Source organism: Mastomys coucha, unplaced genomic scaffold (genome assembly GCF_008632895.1).
Source record: "Mastomys coucha isolate ucsf_1 unplaced genomic scaffold, UCSF_Mcou_1 pScaffold9, whole genome shotgun sequence".
NCBI classification, from domain to species: Eukaryota; Metazoa; Chordata; class Mammalia; order Rodentia; family Muridae; genus Mastomys; species Mastomys coucha.
Window position 1 is genome coordinate 24,558,640 of NW_022196915.1, and position 19,301 is coordinate 24,577,940.

The following is a 19,301-nucleotide window of genomic DNA, read 5'->3' on the forward strand; positions in this document are numbered from 1 at the left end:
TTGTTAAAGGACTTCTCAGCGGCTACCTCAGCAGCCTGCCTGGTGGCAAACTGGATGAAGGCACACTGTGATGGTGCGGATCTCTCCGAACTGGTAGAAATGATTTCTGAGATCTGAAACAGATCTCAGAAATCATTGAGATGGTGTCTCCCAGACCACCCACATACAGTGTGGTGATCGTCTTATCCTCTGGTGGGTCAAGACGAGGCATGGTTGAAACCCGTTTTAGAAGCTTATCAGCCACAGGGTCATTAATTCCATAGTACCGGTCTTTTATATTCTGATTAGCAAGAGGGTCATCTGGATCGGTAGGCTTCTCATGTCTATATGGACACTCCTCTCCTCTCTTACACTCCCCTTTCACCCAGAAGGAACAAATGTGGAGCCGATTCCTTTTGTAGTATGGTGTGGTCCGGGCCAATTTGAGGAGCATGTCACTGGTGGATGTAGCTTTTCCTAGCATTCCAACTGGTCGTGTTCCATCAGAGTTAGAAATTTCTCTTTCCATATTTTGGGTGTAATATTCTTTATTGACATCTGATTTAGGCATGTCGTCTTTAAATGATAATCCTGCATCACGAACCTGGATGGGTAGGCCATATTCTAGTTCTAACAGGCAGGTCTGACAAACGTTCTTCAATTTACTGCAGGTTTGGCACACTTCAGTCTTCTTGAAGCTCATGCGGACCCCAGGGCACCAGCGAAACACTGTGAATGGCCTGGCACAGATTTTGCATTCTTTGCCATATTTTTCTTTGGTCATTCGTATGTAAGGGTTTTCTCCCAGACACGTCTGACACAGAATGGGGAAGTACGCGTCCTCCCAGTTCTGCCTGTTGTAGGTGTTGGAACCCAGAGAAGTCGCCATGTCGGGAGTCCCGGGGCAGCTCCGGCTTCCGACTCGAGAGACCGACCGCCACAATCCCCAGTCTATGTCTTTTCATTGGGGAATTGAGATCATTGATGTTAAGAGATATTAAGGAATAGCGATTGTTGCTTCCTTTTATTTTTATGTTTGTGTGACTATATTCTTTTGGGTTTGTTGAAAGATTACTTACTTGCTTTTTCTAGGGTGTAGTTTCCCTCCTTGTGTTGGAATTTTCTGTCTATTATCCCTTGTAGGACTAGATTTGTGGAAAGATATCGTGTAAACTTAGTTTTGTCATGGAATATCTTGGTTTCTCCATCTATGGATAATTGAAAGTTTTGCTGGGTACAGTAGCCTGTGCTGGCATTTGTGTTCTCTTAAGGTCTGTATGATATCTGCCCAGGATCTTCTAGCTTTCATAGTCTGTGGTGAGACGTGTGGTGTAATTCTAATAGGTCAGCCTTTATATGTTACTTGACCTTTTTCCCTTACTGCTTTTAATATTCTTTTTTTGTTTAGTGCATTTGATGTTTTGTCTATTATATGATGAGAGGAATTTCTTTTCTGGTCAAATCTATTTGCAATCCGTAGGCCTCTTCTATGTTTATGGGCATCTCTTTCTTTAGGGAAGTTTTCTTCTATAATTTTGTTGAAGATTTTTACTGGCCCATTACATTGGGGGTTTCTTCACTCTCTTCTATATCTATTATCCTTAGGTTTGGTCTTCTTATTGTGTCCTGGATTTCCTGGATGTTTTGGATTAGTTTTTTTGCATTCTACATTTTCTTTGACTGTTGTGTCAATGTTTTCTATGGTATCTTCTGCACCTGAGATTCCCTCTTCTATCTCTTGTATTCTGTTGTTGATGCTTGCATCTCTGACTCCTAATCTCTTTCTTAGACTTTCTAACTCCAGGGTTGTCTCCCTTTGTGATTTCTTTATTGTTTCTAGTTCCAATTTTAGACCCTGGATATTTTTGTTCAAATCCTTCACCTGTTTGGTTGTGTTTAATGTATTTTTGTGGTCCCTTTTTAAGGGATTCTAGCTGTTTACCTGTGTATCCTGTTAAATTCCTCTATCATCATCAAGAGAGTGATTTTAAAACAGTGTCTTGCTTTTCTGGTGTTTTGGGATAACCATGGCTCATTCTGGTGGTGGTAGACCTGGGTTCTGATGATGCCAAGTAGCCATGTTTTTTGTTGTTTATGTTCTTGCCCTTGCCTCTCACCATCTGCTTATCTCTGGTGTTAGCTGGTCTTGCTGTCTCTGACTGTAGCTTGTCTGTCCTGCAAGGCTGTGTGTCAGTATTTCTGGGAAACCAGTTCTCTCTGGGAGAAATTTAGGTATGGAGAGTTGTGGCACAGAGTCAGCTCTGGGGTGCAGACACAAACCAGAAGGTGTCTCCAGCTGTTCCTTGGTTCCTGTGTTCTGATGGCTCTGGGTGGGTCCCTCTTAGGCCAGGTATTTGAGCAGAAGTAGGGGTCTTACCTATGCTCTCAGGTGTATCAGCACTCCTGGGAGACCTGCTCACTCCTGGTGGTATTTGGGTATGGAGCGCTGTGGCACAGGATCAGCTCTGGACATAGATGGAAGGCATAGGTATTCTTTCTAATTAAGGTCTATTGTATTTTACTTTTAAGCTTATCACAGACCTCAGCTGACCACAAGTTTTTGGAGTGCACCAGTGTGGTCAGCTGGCCTCATAGTATCAGCTCTCCAAGGGCCATACCATCCTCTCTCATAAGAGAGAAAGTCAGATGCATGTTAATAGGAATTTACAAGGCACTACAGTTTTTTCACTATGTTCTTTTATGAGAACACTTTACTTCCCTTTTTTGCTTTGTATGTTGTCAGAATAACTATAACCCAGGCAGACACCTACATCAAACATTATCCAAATCATCTTATTCTAATGTATTCATTGATTCAGTCACTTATCCAACAACTATGTGTACTTGCTACGTGTCCAATTTATGCCAGCCACCATGGTAGGACAGGAATGACTAAAGCTTGGCAGAGGCAATTGCATGAGCCAAAACAACTACCTCACACTGTTCCTTGAGGTTCTGGTTAGAAATCAACAGGCTGCAGCAGGAGAAAAAGGAGGCAAGGATGTGACATATAATTTGCTTGTCCACAGATAATATAATAAAATATATGTGACTCTATTAAACCTGTGCCCTATGAAGACTGGTAGTACTCAACATCTTCTTTGGAAAGTTCCATGTCCTGAGTATGGGGAATTACTTCTACCCAGAGAATTTCAAATTCTAGAAGTTTACATTTCAGTATTCATATCAGAATATGAGAGTTTGTTAATTTTATAATGCATATTGGAAAATATGTTTCACTATTGAAAAGTTATACTATTTAATACCTGTACTTGTCTACTTGGCTAGAATAAACTGTCTTGTGTAACTGGGGTGCACTTACTCAATGAGTGGGGGCTTGTAATTCTCACATCACCCTTCTGGAACTAGAATTACATTTTTTCCCCAAATCCCTTAATTAGGGAAGACCCCTGCAACTGGATCTTACACAAACAAGATTTTTTATTGCTATCAAAATGTTGAATTTGCTTCATGGTGACTCTTCCATGCAGAGGCTTCTATTCTCAGCAGGAAGTTGAGACATAAGCAAGTCTACCAGAGTCAATTGTGGGATCATCATCACTTGATGTTCAAATAACAAGAATCTCTATGGATGAGTGGCAGTGTTTTGTTTGAAGCTTGTTTCATTATGCATCATCCAGTTGTACTCACAAAGGAAAAGATTCCTAGTTTCCACTGTTCTTATTTGGGGGAAGATAACTATATTTACTAAAGACTCTAAATGTAAGCTTTAAGCCCCATTGTCATGTATCAACCTCAGCTTCCTGAAGAAAGTAATGTCCATATTAGGCCTTGAAAAATCAGGTTAAGAAATCTGAAAATAATTCAATCATTTCCTAAAACCTGCAAACCAGCTCTGTGCAAAGATCTCCAGCTCAAAAACAAAGCATGCAACCTTTGAATCCTAGTTGTTTTCACCCCAGGAAGTTTAGGATGTGTAAGGGATTCTCTGCATGTCTATAATACAAAGTGTCATACGATGGTCTTTCAAATTCTTTTGTAGGTGTTTTGTGGTTTGTAGAGTAAGACAAATGGGTTAAAGAAACATGCCTTTTCAAAAAAAGAGATTAAGAAAGAACCAAAAAAGACAAGGAGACTTTTCTGAGTCATTCTTTTCCTGTTGGACCTCAGGTTTCTCATGGGGATTACTTGTCAATAAGATATAAAACCTAGATGTATACATTAGAGCTGTGTGATCCCCTATCCACTTCAAGTTAACTATCTACAAAGTGGACAAAAAGCTTGAGAGACAGCTCGACAGTTTAAAACATGTACTGCTCTTATACAAGACTTAGGTTCAGTACTCAGCACCCACATTGGAAGTCACAACTAGCTGTAACGCCATCTCAGGGGACCTGACACCCTCTTTCAGCCTCTGTGGAGACTTGCACTCATGTGAACATACCCCTCCCCCAAACACACAATTTTAAAACATAGAATACAAAAGAAAAGAAAAGAAAGCTAAACTTAAAGAAAATTGTAGAATGCTTTTTTTTACTTTTACATTTTTTAAAAATGAAATTACTTTATTTATTTACATTCCAGTCATTGTCCTCCTCAGTCCTCCTCCCACAGTTCCTCATCCCATTCCTTCTCCCCATTGCTTCCAAGAGGGTGCTCTCCCACCACTACAAGGCTTTCCCTTTCCCTGAGGCCTCAAGTCCCTGGAGGATTAAGTCCTTCTTCTACCACTGAGGCCTTACCAGGCAGACCTTTGCTACATATGTGCCCCAGGCCTTGGACAAGCCTGGTTATGCTCCTGGTTGGTGGCTCAGTCTCTGGGAGCCTCATGGGGTCTGTGTTAGTTGAGGATGTTGGTCTTCCTATGGGATTGCTCTCCCTTTCAGCTTTTTCAATACTTTCTCTAATTCAACCATAGGGGCCCCTGACTCCAATCCAATCATTGGGTATAAGTATCTGCTTCTGTCTCAGTGAGTTGCTGGTAAGACTTCTCAGAGGACAACAATGCCAGGCTCCCATCTGTAAGGACATCATAGAATAGTAGTGTCAGGTCTTGTTGTTCCCTCCCCACCCCCAATGAGATGAATCGAAAGTTGGGCCAGTCATTGGACTGCTTTTCCTTCAGCTTCTTCTCCATTTTTGTCCCTGCAGTTCTTTTAGACAGGAACAATACTGGGTAAGGAATTTTACTGTGGGTCAGTAACAGGGTTTTCACCTAAGGCCCTATCTATCTATGAGAGGTAGATTCTTCTAATTCCCTTTCCCCAGTGTTGGACATTTTGGCTAAGGTCACCCCCAATGAGTCCTGAGCGTGTGTCACCTCCCAGGTCTCTGGTACTTTGTAGAGGGTCCCCGCACCTCCTACTTTTCAAGGCTCCTTATTTCCATTCCTGTCTGCCACCCCTAATATCTGTTCCTGTCCTCCCTTTCCCCTCCCATTCCTCTCCTTCTCAGGGCCCTCTCTCCCTCTGATTATTCCCTTCTCCCTTCTAAGTGTCATTGAACCTCCAAGATCCCAAATAACCCAATTTAAAAAAAATGGGGTACAGAGCTAAACAGAGAATTGACAACAGAAAAATCTCAAATGTCAGAGAAGCACTTAAAGAAAAGTTCAAAGTCCTTAGTCATCAGAGAAATGCAAATCAAAACGACCCTGAGATTTGACCTCATACAATCAGAATGGCTAAGATTAAAATCTCAATTGACAGCACATGCTGGTGAGGATGTGGATAGAGGAACACTCCTCCATTGCTGGTGGGATTGCAAACTGGTACAACCACTCTGGAAATCAATCTGAAGGGTTTCTCAGAAAATTGGAAGTAGTTTTACCTGAAGACCTAGCTATACCACTTTTGCGCAAATACCCAAAAGATGCCCACCATACCACAAAGACATGTGCTACACTCTGTTCATAGAAACCTTATTTGTAATAGTCAGAAGCTGGAAAGAACCCAGATGTCCTTCAACAGAAGAATAGATACAGAAAATGTGGCTCATTTACACAATAGAATACTACTCAGCTGTTAAAAACAAGGACATCATGAATTTTACAGGCAAATGGATGAATCTAGAAAAAAATCTGAGTGAGGTAACTCAGACCCAAAAGTCCTCCTGGTATTTACTCACTGATAAGTGGATATGAGTCATAAGGTATAGAATACCTAAGCTAAAAACCTACAGACTATAAGAAGCATAATGACAGATGATAATAATTTTAAAGAATAGACTTTATATTATATAAGCACCTCAGAAATGATATTCATTTGTCTGCTTGTATCTGCTGTAAAGATTGTCATTGTCATTGATGACAAGGTAACTGCAGTAATAACATTGTATAGAGGCTGTGGTACATTAGGTGAGGATGAAAATTCTATAGCATATAACTTATGTTTAATGCAAGAAACTTTTTAAATCATTAGATACATTTTCACAGTAATTTATATGTTAGGTACTAATCTCCCATTTTACAGATAAGAAACCTGGCTTTATGGGTCACATCAGAATATCTCAGTGGCAGAAAGCCTGCTGGAAAGAATGGCATAAATTAATGCTGTCTCCAAGAAAGCTAGCATCCCTGGAGAGTTAGAAAGACAAGGCCACAGAGTTACCTTACATGTCTTTTCAACACATGTCAGAAGCCACATGGCTGTGGCAGCAACCAGGGACATCTGTCAGCAGAAAGGCTAGGCTTGGCTGGCTCCAGCTGGGGCAGAGTCTCTTGGGGAGACCTGTCATCCAGGGGCTGCTGGCTTGTTCTGCATCCTATACTTGCTCAGAGTTCACACCCTCCCCTTCAAGATACAAATTCCCCAGGATGGCTGCAACAAGCTCAGAGGAGGGCACAGAAAAGAAAGAGAGCGGGCAGAAGCACAGTGGTGAACTAGTAGCAACCATGACACAAAACAGTTGTCTCTGGAAAGTATACCTAGAGTTTCAGAACAGTTTGCAAACTCAGCCAGGAGCACTGAGCATGGAGCAGAGAGAGAAAGAGCAGTATGGTTAAAACCCACAATTTCAGAGAGTAAACTCAATATTCTTTTTTAAAGGTGTATATCTTCCTGCTTATTAAAAATAGATTCTTTTCTCATACAATATATGTTGATTACAGTTACCCCCCTACTCCTTTCAGTTCTTCCCTACCTCCTCTATGTAGATTCCTCCTTTTTGTCTCTCATTATAAAAGAACAAGCTTCTTAAGAGGTATTTACAAAATAAAATAAAATGAAATAAAACTCAACTGGTTGAGTAAGGGATGTGGCTTTTTGCATAATAGAGACCTGGCAGCCAGGGCTTGGGCAGGAAATTCCCACAGAAGGGACAGGCAAGAAGCAGGCAGATGCAGAGAAATGCAGATTGAGGCAGTGGGAAGACAGAAGGGAGACAGTGAGCAGGGGAGTAGGCAATGAGAATGTGGAGGGACACAATGAAGAGGTCAGGTTAAGTTAGAGGTGCGCTGAGAGACTGCTCCTGCAAAATCCAAAAGCTTCAAACTATATAGATGCCACCCTGTCTTAATTATTCAACCTCAAGTGGGATCTGTGAAAGCTGCCCAATGTCTTCTACAATGGATAACATACGTGTGTACACAGAATCAGACAGCTCCTATTGGAGAGTCTGCAGACTCACATTGCTGTCTTCATATGCATAATTGAACTCTGATGAAGGAATCTATCAAAGAGTGATGGTCTCACTAAGACTGTGAATAGACCCATCCTCTTTGGAAAACCATACACAAGATTTGTTATAGGGAATGTTTGTTCTATTTTTTATGCATTTATTAATTATATATATATACACATACACCTAGCCCTTTCCTCTTTTAAATTAGGTTTGGGGATCAAAAGCAAGTCTTCATGCCTAGAAGATAAGCACTTTACCTGGAATAGCGCCCCAGCCCTATTTCATTTATTTTTTTGTTATAAATCATATCCTTTTTGCTGTGTTGTCTGCTATAGATCTGCAGGATGAATTTTGACTTAACATCAAACAGATACAGTATTCTTATAAATTAACTATTATATCATTCAGTGGCACCTAGCACCTTGGTCACAGATAGCATGATTGAAGCCTAGTAGCTTAGCTCATTTGAATTTACTGTGAAATTCTTTTCAACTGATTTTGTATTTAAACAGAAATTTAGGAAGATTAGAAATGATGATTCCGCAAGTTTAAGTGGAAAAAAAAATTATGTAGGAAATAGAGATAGCTGCTTTTGTAGCAGTTAATTAATGCCATCAATCCGAGAGAACATTGATAGAGGTTGGACTATTATAATCCAGTGAATACCACCTGTCAATCATGGAGAACAATATTGGGGTATTACTTTTCTTCACCACCAAGCTAGAAGATTTCTGACATAATTGACTGCATATTTCCCATATTCCTATATGAGTTACTTACACTGCTTATTCGAATCAGTCACTGCTGTTTAAAGAAATATCCTGAAGTATTTTCCGTACTGTGAAAGCTGTGGACTGAAACTTCAAAGGGTTAGTATACTTGAGTGAAGTTCCACAGTTTGAGTCACAACTAGAACCAAAACCATCTGCTTTATTCGCAGTTGACAACAATTATGCTTCACCACTTTGGAGACATGTATGACATCTGCCAGAGCCCAGGCAAGAACAGTACTGTGTGCTGGACCTTGGACACATCTGTCATTTTAGCAGGTATATTCAAAGCAGTATAGAAATGGCTCTTCTAAAACCTGCTGAGTCCTTGGATGCTTGAAGCCTTTTACTTTGATGAATGAGGCTATCCCAAGTTAAGGCCTGCATTTGGCATGGTGAGCCAACAATTTTCCCCTGTGATTAAATGGGCAGGTAAAAAGACTGGCAGAGCCCAACATTATGATGATTATTTGACTTAGAATTTTCAGTTTCACAATATCTAGTGAAAAACTAGATACACGTAATGAATTAGTTTTTTTTTTTTATTTTCGGCAGATCATTCAATATATTATGTGATTATATAAGACATTAAGTACTTTATTCTGTGGGTATCTTCATGCAGGATGTGTGTATGGGAGAGTGTGGGTGGGTATGGGTTGTGGGTGTGTGTATGCATGCATGTACACACGTGTGTGTGTGTGTTTAGTATGTATGCTTCTGGCTCATGTGGAGGTTTGAGGAGGATATTAGATGCCTTCCACCATTACTCTTTGCTGTAGTCTCTTGAGACAGGGTGTCTCTTTGAATCTGAAGTTCACTATTCTCAGTATAGTGGTTGACTACTAAGTTTCTGGATACAGCCATCTTTATCTACCCCAACTCTGAGTGGGAGTGCTGGAGTTACAGGTAGACATCTAGCCATGCCTGGAATTACTCACCTGAGTACTTAGAACTCACAGTCAGGTCTATCTGCTTACACACCAAGAGTCATTACCCACAAAACCATTTCCTTTTATTTGGTTGGGTAGTTTGATTCAACTTCGTATTGACATGAATCTTCTGGAAAACATTTTTTTCTTTCGGAAGGGGTTATTGACATAAAAATTGTGTGTTTATGGAGAAGGGTAAGAATTTTTATACATTTATGCATTATGTATTGATCAACTCATGGTATTTAGGTTGTGTTTTGACAAAATTTACCACTTTTTGTGGTAAGAACTGTCATATTCTCCTTTATGTGTTTTGAGTTACACATAAAGTTTTATTAGCTATAATAAGGTCCTGTACTAGAATACCTACACACATTCTTGCCATCTAGCTGTAATTCTGTAACTATTAAACAATCTGAAGCTCTCCCACCCCCACCCCGTGACCTTGTCTCACTTTGGGAATCACTTTTGCAGTCTCTATGTCCCCAAGTCCTCTTTTCAGGTTTCACATATAAATGAGAATGTCTGTTATTTTTCTGTTTGTACATAAAATTATTTCAAGTAACACAATATCTGTGCCATTAGTTTTTGCCAACTTGATAGAAACTAGAATCACCCAGGAAGAGAGATTAGTTATCTCCATCAGATTGGCTAGTGGGTAAGTCTTTGAGGGACTTTCTTTAATTGCTACTTGATGGAAAGGAGCCCACACCTGGGCAGGTAGATCTGAGCTGTATACAAAAGGAACCTGAGTACCAGCCAGGGGAAGTAAGCTAAGCAGTGTTCTTTAATTGCTTTTTGCTTTCTGCCTTGAGTTCTTGCCAAAGTATCCTTCAGTAAGGGACCATAAAATATAGCTAGAACAATATTTTTTCTTTTTAAGAACATGGTGTTTGTTACAGTAATAAAAGGCAATGCATCCTTTTACCAGCCTGGTTACCTACTACTGTAGGCAAGTGAAGAAAGTATGTCTTTTCTGACTATGACTCCTACTAACTTTTTCAACAAACACTTCCTCCTGTAATCCCTTTCTGGGAATTGGAGCTTCACCTCACAGTTAGAGAGGATGATGTGGCCTTAAAAATGGAAAACCCATGGAAATTGTTCATCCTTTTGCGTGGTGGTTATGAATCAGTAAGTAGGCTTGATTTTTCCATCTATAAATTGGAAATTGTATTTTATCCTAAAGACCATTCATATGACCTCATGGCTCATAGTTTATATATGATATCTGGATAATAGTACATGCTCTAGTGGGAAAAAATCAGTTTTCACTCATTCTACCATTTGTTGAAAATGCCAAAATGCTCAGACCACATCAAGTTTAGCCAGTGACAGCAGTCCAAGGCCACAGTCTCCTGTAGTTAATGTAAGAAATTTGCTATGGAAAGTTTCTTCTGGCTTGCTTCCTGGTCTCAGAGAGGATCACTGGCAAAGGATATCAGTGTGAGCTGGTACATCTATGGACATTTCTCTTACTTAGGTAGGCAAATGCTCTAGCACCCAGATGCTGCAGTGTTTCAAGAAAATTTGTGATGTATTGCTAATGGAAACTTCAGTTGCCAGTCTGGGTCATCTGGTTCACACCCCACAGGGATCCTAAGAGAGAAATCACAAGCCTTAGAATCTGGAAAGATACTTTTCTAATGTGAGCTCATGTCTCAAGGAAATCGATCAAGCTCAAAACTACACTGACAGCATTTTATGATGCCAACTAAGTCTCTTTCAGTGGAGACAAATCTTCAGAGAGACAGCTTTGAAAAAACTGTGCCTGGCAAAAGACACCACTCTAGTATGCTGGAAATTTTGCTAATAAAACAAAGAATGGGGGAAGTGTGTGTAGGAAGATTGCAAATTTGAGATTTAAAATTTTTTCCCTCTGTAAGTAAAAAATACAGCTCCACAAATTTTATTGGTCTATCTGCCTATCTGTCTGTCTGTCTGTCTGTCTGTCTATCTGTCTAACTTCCTTCTTCCTTTCTCTCTCTCTCTTCTTCTTCTTCTTTTTTCTTTTTTTGAAAACAAATTTTTATCTTGATGTAATATATCCTGATTATGGTTTCCCCTCCCTCTACTCCTTGTAGTTATTTTCTGGCTCCCCTTGCATCAGGAGCCAACCTCTTTCTATCTCTCATTTGAAAATAAAATGCTTCTAACGAATAATAATAAAATAAGACAAAACAAAAAAATCTAATACATTGAAATAAAGCAATATCAGCAAACAATAAAGAGCCCCAGAAAAGGCACAAGAGTCAGAGATAGATGGAGAGACACACTTAGGGATCCCAGACCTTGAAACCCTCAACCCTGAGTGTCTGACTCAGGAGAGAGGGAAGCATATCTGAGCCAGAGGGGAAGGAGGACCCAAGGAAGCAAGCCCTGCTATATCAACAGGATTGATGCACATGTGAACTCATAATGACTGAGACAGCATGCACAGGGCCTGCAGGGGGCTGCATGAATCATCTCTCAAGCTGAAAGGAAAAGCAGCCACATGCCCCCATCCCTATTACAGAACGTATCTCCAAACCATTTACAAATGAAACCATTTATAAATGAAAATTTTGGTTTCTCCAAGGGAGTCCCACTGAGTGGCAAACAAACTAATCTTAACAGAAGGCCACATGCTCAGCCATAGATGGCACAGAAAATGAATGCAGGCAGCAGCTTTAAGGTTCCTTGTCTCGCAGCATCATGCCAGGAATTATCTTTTAATTTTAATAAAATTAATTTTAATTTTTCTTTATTTTTATGTTTATATTTTTTACTGTAATAGGCTGTTTCTTAAGTATCTCTTCTTTGAATTCAAAAGTGTAAATGTCTTACTTGTATATCTGTAAGTCAGAGTTATAGTATAAAATCGGCACACTTAATTGTGCTCAAGACTTTCACACACACTTTCAACACGTTAACACATGAACTATTTGTAGGCTCTTAACAAAAAGTTGTTATTGAAAATCCTGAATTAGATGGAAGTCTACTTTCCCAAATCAGCAAGACTGACTAAAGAAGCATGAGTTTGAAAGAGCACTTAGCCCTGAATTTTATGTCTCATAAAGATGATTCTAGAAATATTAAAAATTTTTGTTTGATGTGATATGTTTTTGTAAAAGCTATTTAGATTAATAAATGGTTGAGTTTGGAGAAAAGGACAAAGCTCATAAGCAATATGGAACTTTTGGTGCTTGGCAGAGTGGAGGCAGGAAGAAAATTTGAGAGTATTTTATTCTGTATCCTATAAAAATCTAGTAAATTGGCTTCTTTCCAGTTTACTTTCTGGAAAGAGTTTTTTTATGTGGGTCAATTAACATCCAAACTAGAATAATTATTTAAAATATAAAAATTGAAGTAAGTAAACATGGACTGCTCTTAGATTTTATCTTCTCCACTGCTTCTATCTGGTAAGTGATAAGAAGTGTTAGTCTTTCTGCTCTATGACATCTTGCTGGCTCGTAAGAAAATTATTATTTTTTTTTTGTTTTTTTTTTTTGTTTTTTTGGTTTTTCGAGACAGGGTTTCAGGGTTTCTTTGTGTAGCCCTGGCTGTCCTGGAACTCACTCTGTAGACCAGGCTGGCCTCGAACTCAGAAATCCACCTGCTTCTGCCTCCCAAGTGCTGGGATTAAAGGCCTGCGCCACCACCGCCCGGCAGAAAATTATTAAAAGACATAAATGGGATTATTCTTGTTCTGACTTCTAATTAGAGGTAACCCAAATCCACTAAAATGAGGAGCTGTTCCTTTATAGCTGCTAGGAAGCTGTCTGACATCATGGTTTAAATGGGAAAACATTTGCTATGCTAACATAAAAAAGGAGCATTTGAACTTTTTCCAAAGATGTTTTCAAATAACAGTGACTAATATGTTTATTGAATAACTAATAAGTATCGAGAGCTACCTAGATGCTAGGCATGTACTTGTGAAATAAAACGTAAACCGCCTCTCCTTGTAACATATAAATTCCTGTGAGCAGTTAGGCATGGTAGCTCATGGAATCCTAGCCACAACATGTTTTAAGATCAGCCCGAGTCACATAAAAGTCTGGTTGAAAATACAAAGACTAAAGTTGTAGCTCCATGGCGGAACATTGTCCTAGAGTACCTGGGAGCTTGGCTTGGAACAGAAATTTAGCTGGAATGAAGTAAGTCTAGATTCTGTGTATTAGTCTGACATTCCAGTCTACAGTGGGCCTTTTGTTTTTGTATTACTTTTTAATGTGTCTTCCTGTAAATTTTAATGAGAAGTTTAGAAGATATGTGTTAGCTTAGTTCATTGAATTCTGCTTTTATGAAGAACTTTCTTCTCTTTTCTAGGTCCTGTCATATACATTTTATCATATACAAATTTCTTTCAGTTTGAGGAGAAAAAGATGGTAAAAAATAGGGACCTATAGGTCTTCTGTTTTGTAATGTTTGGGGCTTTCTCTTTTTTCTGCATTTTTAATTATAATTTTATAAGTCCTTAAGATTTGAAAAAAAGTGTGTATTTCACTTTAGTTAAGAAAACAGCAGTCATAACAAACACACAGAAGAACTGAAAATTAAAAATATTTTATTATCTTAGCATTGCTCCATAGTATTATATTTGCATTTTGAGATATAAATTAGAACAACCTTGAACTCTTGATCTTGGATTTACTTTTCAGCATGTTTTCTGTCAGCACACACTCTCCTTTAATCTCTAAGTTATATTTGGGCACAAAACATTTCATTTGAAGAAGCTGTAACTATCATAGAGATCAATTGTACAAGGCTGCTTGCTACATGTTTGACTAAGCTCTAGTTTCTATTTTAAAACATATTAGGTTTTAACATAATAAAACTAATATATGCATTTAATGGTCTTAGTTTTATTGTTTAAGATTCTAATGTGTTTTCACATTTAAAAATGTTTTTCTTAGTAATTATATGTCAACATGCTTTGGTGTGAGCTTATTTTTCTCAATACTCTCAGCCCCCTTTTTCCCCTCATAGAACTTGTTTTCTGTGTCACTAAATTGTTTTCTTTATTCCATGGCTGATCACTAAGTGTTTGGGATGAACAAGATAGAACTTGGTAAAGTGTCTAGAATAGAAAATTCTCACAGTAGGACCTACTGACTTGATTGCCTCGTTGTCATGGCAACATTCATTGGTCAGTGCAGCCAGGTAATGAGATGGCTTAGTTCAATTAGGGCTTAAAATATTCTTCTACCACAGTGTATGAAATTTACAAAAGTGTCTGTCTAAAAATAGGTCACAATCTCCAATGAATCATCTCATACGATATTCTGTGTTAAATAGAGTTCATGAGCAAAGGTAAATGAGCAAATCCATCCCTTGCCTAGTCCATTTATTTTGTCCTTGGAAAACATCAGAGTAGTCTCAAAATATTTATAAGTAAAAACAAATACACTGTTCTGATTAAATGTGATTTGTGCAATAAGTTGAGGCATTTAAATGCACCCCAAGCAGACCTTCTGTTAGCATTAGCTGAAAGCCTGGCTCTGAAGAGAGGTACATCATTTAATCTTGCAGAGAACCCCATAGAGGAGAGTAAGAGCATTTCCTTAAACAAAGGCTTTGCCCACTGATCAAACATCCAATATGTAAGAGGAATGTACATGAACATACCTCCATTTCTATTTTCACTTTCCATCTACTTCAGAATACTATTTTTAATTAAAGAATAAAACCTGCAACATTTTATGTGATAATTTGATAGTTTTATACATGAATACAAAATGGGATGTACAATTAAGGATAGACATGTTTACACCTCTTCAGACTTGAGATGTATTTTTATATTCTCTCAGATGGGCACAATTCACCTATTTCTTAAAAGAAAATAGAGAACACCAGACCAACATGTCTTTAGTCCCCCTATAAGCATCTACATCCATCTTACTGTCTCCAAAGTTTATTGTTTTGGTGTTTGCATATCTGTCTCATCCTTTCTCCTGGCCTTACCTCACTCTTCAGTCTCTGTTGTTTCTTTTAGCTATCAAAGATGTCCAGGTAAGTATCTTCCATCTTAAAAACCATGAAACGAACAGGACATAAAATGCACCTTCGACTGCTTGTAACCACAGAAAAATCATAGGTGCAGTTCCTCAGGAATCATGCACATTGATTTTGAGATAGGATCTCTTATTGATACTCTAGACTCTCCAATTAGGCTAGACTGGCTAGCCAGCAAGCCCAGAAGCCATCCTCAGTCTCTCTCCCCAGCAGTGGGCTTACAAGGGGGTGTCATGATGTCTGGTGTTTTCTGCAGATGCTTGCCTAGAACTCAGGTTGTCATAGTTACCCAGAAACTCTGAACTAACGGAGCTATCTTACCTGTCCTGTACTTTTCTCTCTTTTTTTGTGCCTTTGGAATGGAGCTTTTACAAAAGAACTGTATACATTCTCACTTACTGTTTATGTCTTGATTCACTGAAATGTTTCTACTGCTTCTGTATATGTAATGATTTTGCTTCCAGTGAAGACAGAAACAGAATTTAAAGAAACATTTGTTATGCACCACATTTTAAACTGTGATTTGGGGACATGATATGGAGTAACACACTCACAAATCATAGTTCGGATATAACACTCAATGCTGAACCCATTCTTTTGAATCATATTTTTACTTTTGATATAATACAATAATACCATTTCCCCTTTCCTTTTCTCTCTCCAATCTCTCCAATGCTCTTTTATACTTCACACTCCCCACTCTTTTCAAATTCATGACCTCTTTTCCTTTAATTGTTATTTTAAACACACCTGCTCGCACACAAAAGCAAACACACGCAGACAAAGAAAGCAAACAAAAACAAACTGAGTGATGTAACCCACACTCAGAGCAGATCATCATCCTTAGAAATTGTCCTATATGTCAATCTTCTCTGAGAATGCCCGCACAAACAGAATTAGAGATATCCTTTGCAGATCTTTGAGCTTCTTTCAGTACAGCCATGTTGTACTCAAGAAGAGCCATCATAACTATTTTCTAATTTATTACATAAAAGGGTACTTATTTTTGTGTTTAGATTTGGAGATGTTCAATGTAATGATGTCTGTGTTTATTGGTGTGTGCGTATACACATGTGAAATACATATTGAGGCCAGGTATCACCCTTGGGTGCTGTTTCTTGAATGATGATTTTTGAGAGCAGGTCTTTCTAGGGTTATAGACTTTCCTGTTAGGCTTCGTTGGCTGTCCATCAAGTCTTCCTGTTTCTACTTCCACAGAGTAAGAACTGAAGGGCTTGATACCATGTCTGCCTTTTTTTTCTTTAAAAAGATGTATTTTAAAAATATTCATGGCTTATGAGTATTAAACTCAGAGCCTCATGACTGTTCACCAATCCCTTTACTGAACTGTGCTATCATTTTACATTTTTTAAAAGTTGAACATCTTTTGAGGTAATTATAACTCCAATGTCGCTATGAGATATAAGAAGCATATAATATAAAATATCCTAGTAAAGGATGAACCCATTTCCTAATAGTAACTTCTTAACTATGCTATAACACTATATATAAGAAGGTAGCATTTATAGAATATTTCTAGCAACAAATTTATTCATCATGTCATGCTTTTAGAATAATCTTTGCCCATTTCTCATCCCAAAACCTAATTTAATAACTTATATTAATAATTGATGTGTTCTCTGTGTTTCAAGCATGGTTATTTTAACAATGCTATGTAATCCGACCCTGTATACATTTGTTGAATTTCTTCCCTGGCTTTATTTTTGCTTGTTTTGTTTTTTGCTTATAATTTTTCCTCACTAATCATTATTCCTTGGAAATCTATCTAGGTTGTTCATTACTTCATTTAGAAGTATGTGGATCCTTTCCATCCTGGAAAATATTATAAATTAATATGTAATAACTCAAATACACTATAAATACAAATATTACAAATTGATTTACAAATATGGTAAATATTTGGGTATATAATATTTATATGTTACAAATTATAAATAATACCATGAAAGTTTGGCATAATATAGTCATATGAAGGCAGCTTACTTAGTGTTTTAAGAAACTACCAAAATGCAAACTCTGCCTACTTACAAATAATGGCATAACTATTACAGGGAAAACCAAATGCTTTTTTTTGTTGTTGTTAAATTGGATTTAAGGAAGATATAATTGTTTGGTACTTTTCTTGTGGCTAAAATGCATACTTTAAAATGGCACATTTCACAGTCATCATTTCACAGGGATGCTATACCACTGTTGTTTGGCTATGTGAACTTGAAGTCAAGCTGCCTCTAAGTGCTTATGTTTATGCCCATAAACTAGTATGGTTATCAGTGTTATCAGGAATCTTCATTACACAGCAAAGGACAGTAAATGAAGATACTCAGAAATAGACAAACTTCTAACAATATGTATCTTTTCAATGTTCATCTATAAATAGGACAGCTATATCACCTGGTTTAAGTTCTAGAGAATATCACTGATGAGGGTGTAAAAAGAATATGAGAGCTAGAAGATGGAAAGAAAGTGTGGAATTCTGTTCTCAAAAATATTACAAAGCTGTTGTCATCCTGAACACATAGCATGAGTAGTTAATTTCACAAGATCTGTGAAAGATTGGCACATCAACATTTCATCTTTAGTGTGTGAATGGATCATGAGGTACTACTTAGCCTGAGGAATTTTTGGGATGTAATAGTTTCTAGGATAGGACTATGCCATTTTTCCCCCAGTGGTTAAGACACTGGTATATGGCCATACACCAATAAAGAGCTCTATATCACACTCATGCCCATACAAGAAACCCTAATTATAAACTCAGTGGGTTAAAACATTGCTGAGAAGAAAAGTGTCAACAGTAGTTGAAGGGACATAAAAAAGGATAAAAGTCTTGAACATGATAAAAATACATTATAAACATACATGAAACTGTCAAAAAATGTCAAAGTGTTTTCCATGACTGATATTTTTTCACATTTTAATCTTCAATATATCAATTTCTCTCAGTATCATCACCAGTGTCAGGATAGATTTGATATTTTTAAATAAATATATCCTAATGGTTAAAGATGGTGATATTTTTCTATGTTTATTTGCCCCTTCTATGTGCTTGGTTCAATGTTTATTAGTGGGTTTTATTCATTTTTTTAATTTTATGTTTTCTTTACTGTGCTACTTTTAGTTCTTTCTATATTCTCAGCAGAAGAGCTTCTTGTTTATTCCATCTGTAAGTACTTTCTTTTTTTTTTAATTTTATTTTCAGAGATGAATTCTTAAAAGAGTTTTAATAATCAAAAATGTCATTTTCACAAGACATAACGTATCAAATTTTTCTTTCCACAATTTTTATATCATGGCTATCGATAACTTTGCTTAGTCCTAGGTGCTGAAGATTGCCTCCTGCTTTTTCCTAAATAATGACTGCTTTTATGTTTTACATTTTAGCAGGTAACATAGATTCATGTAAATTTTATAGATTGCATGAGATCTCTTGAGAGACTTGTGAGTATTAAATCAGCTAAGCAATATTAATTGAAAAAAATTTTCTTTACAGACCCATGTTTTTCTTATATGTCAAAACTACAAAACTACAAAAAGGCTCATCAATACAAGAATTTGGATGAGTTTATTTCTGTGTTTTTTATTCTTTTCATTTGGTCTGTGTTTTTAACCAGTTTCCAATACAGTGATATTTGATTGTGGTTGCCATACTGTATATATTGAATAGCACAGCTTCATTATTTATTTTAAAATTAATTTGTAGTTCTAGTTATAAGCCTGTTGTTTCATTTCCAGGCTTCTTTTCCTATCCACTTTAAGCTCTGGGAACAGGCTGTGCTACCAGCCCCTGTCCAGAGAATATTGGATCTCCTGATGAAAAACACAGACACAGACACACAGACACACACACACACACACACACACACACACACACACACACATACACACATACATATATACATGTTGCTCAATTTCAACCTGCCTTCTTGGATCAATATCTGGGCTGCTCCTGTCTACCACTGCTAGTAAGCCCTCCCTAGTACTCCCAGCTTAGCACCTTAAATCTGCTTTCTTTTTTTTTTTTTTT

General features: G+C 37.7%; 1 pseudogene; it reads right to left on the bottom strand.

Annotated features, from left to right (window-relative positions):
• Positions 1–2: 2 nt before the first annotated feature.
• On the bottom strand, positions 3–920 carry LOC116085186 (annotated as a pseudogene).
• Positions 921–19,301: the final 18,381 nt, after the last annotated feature.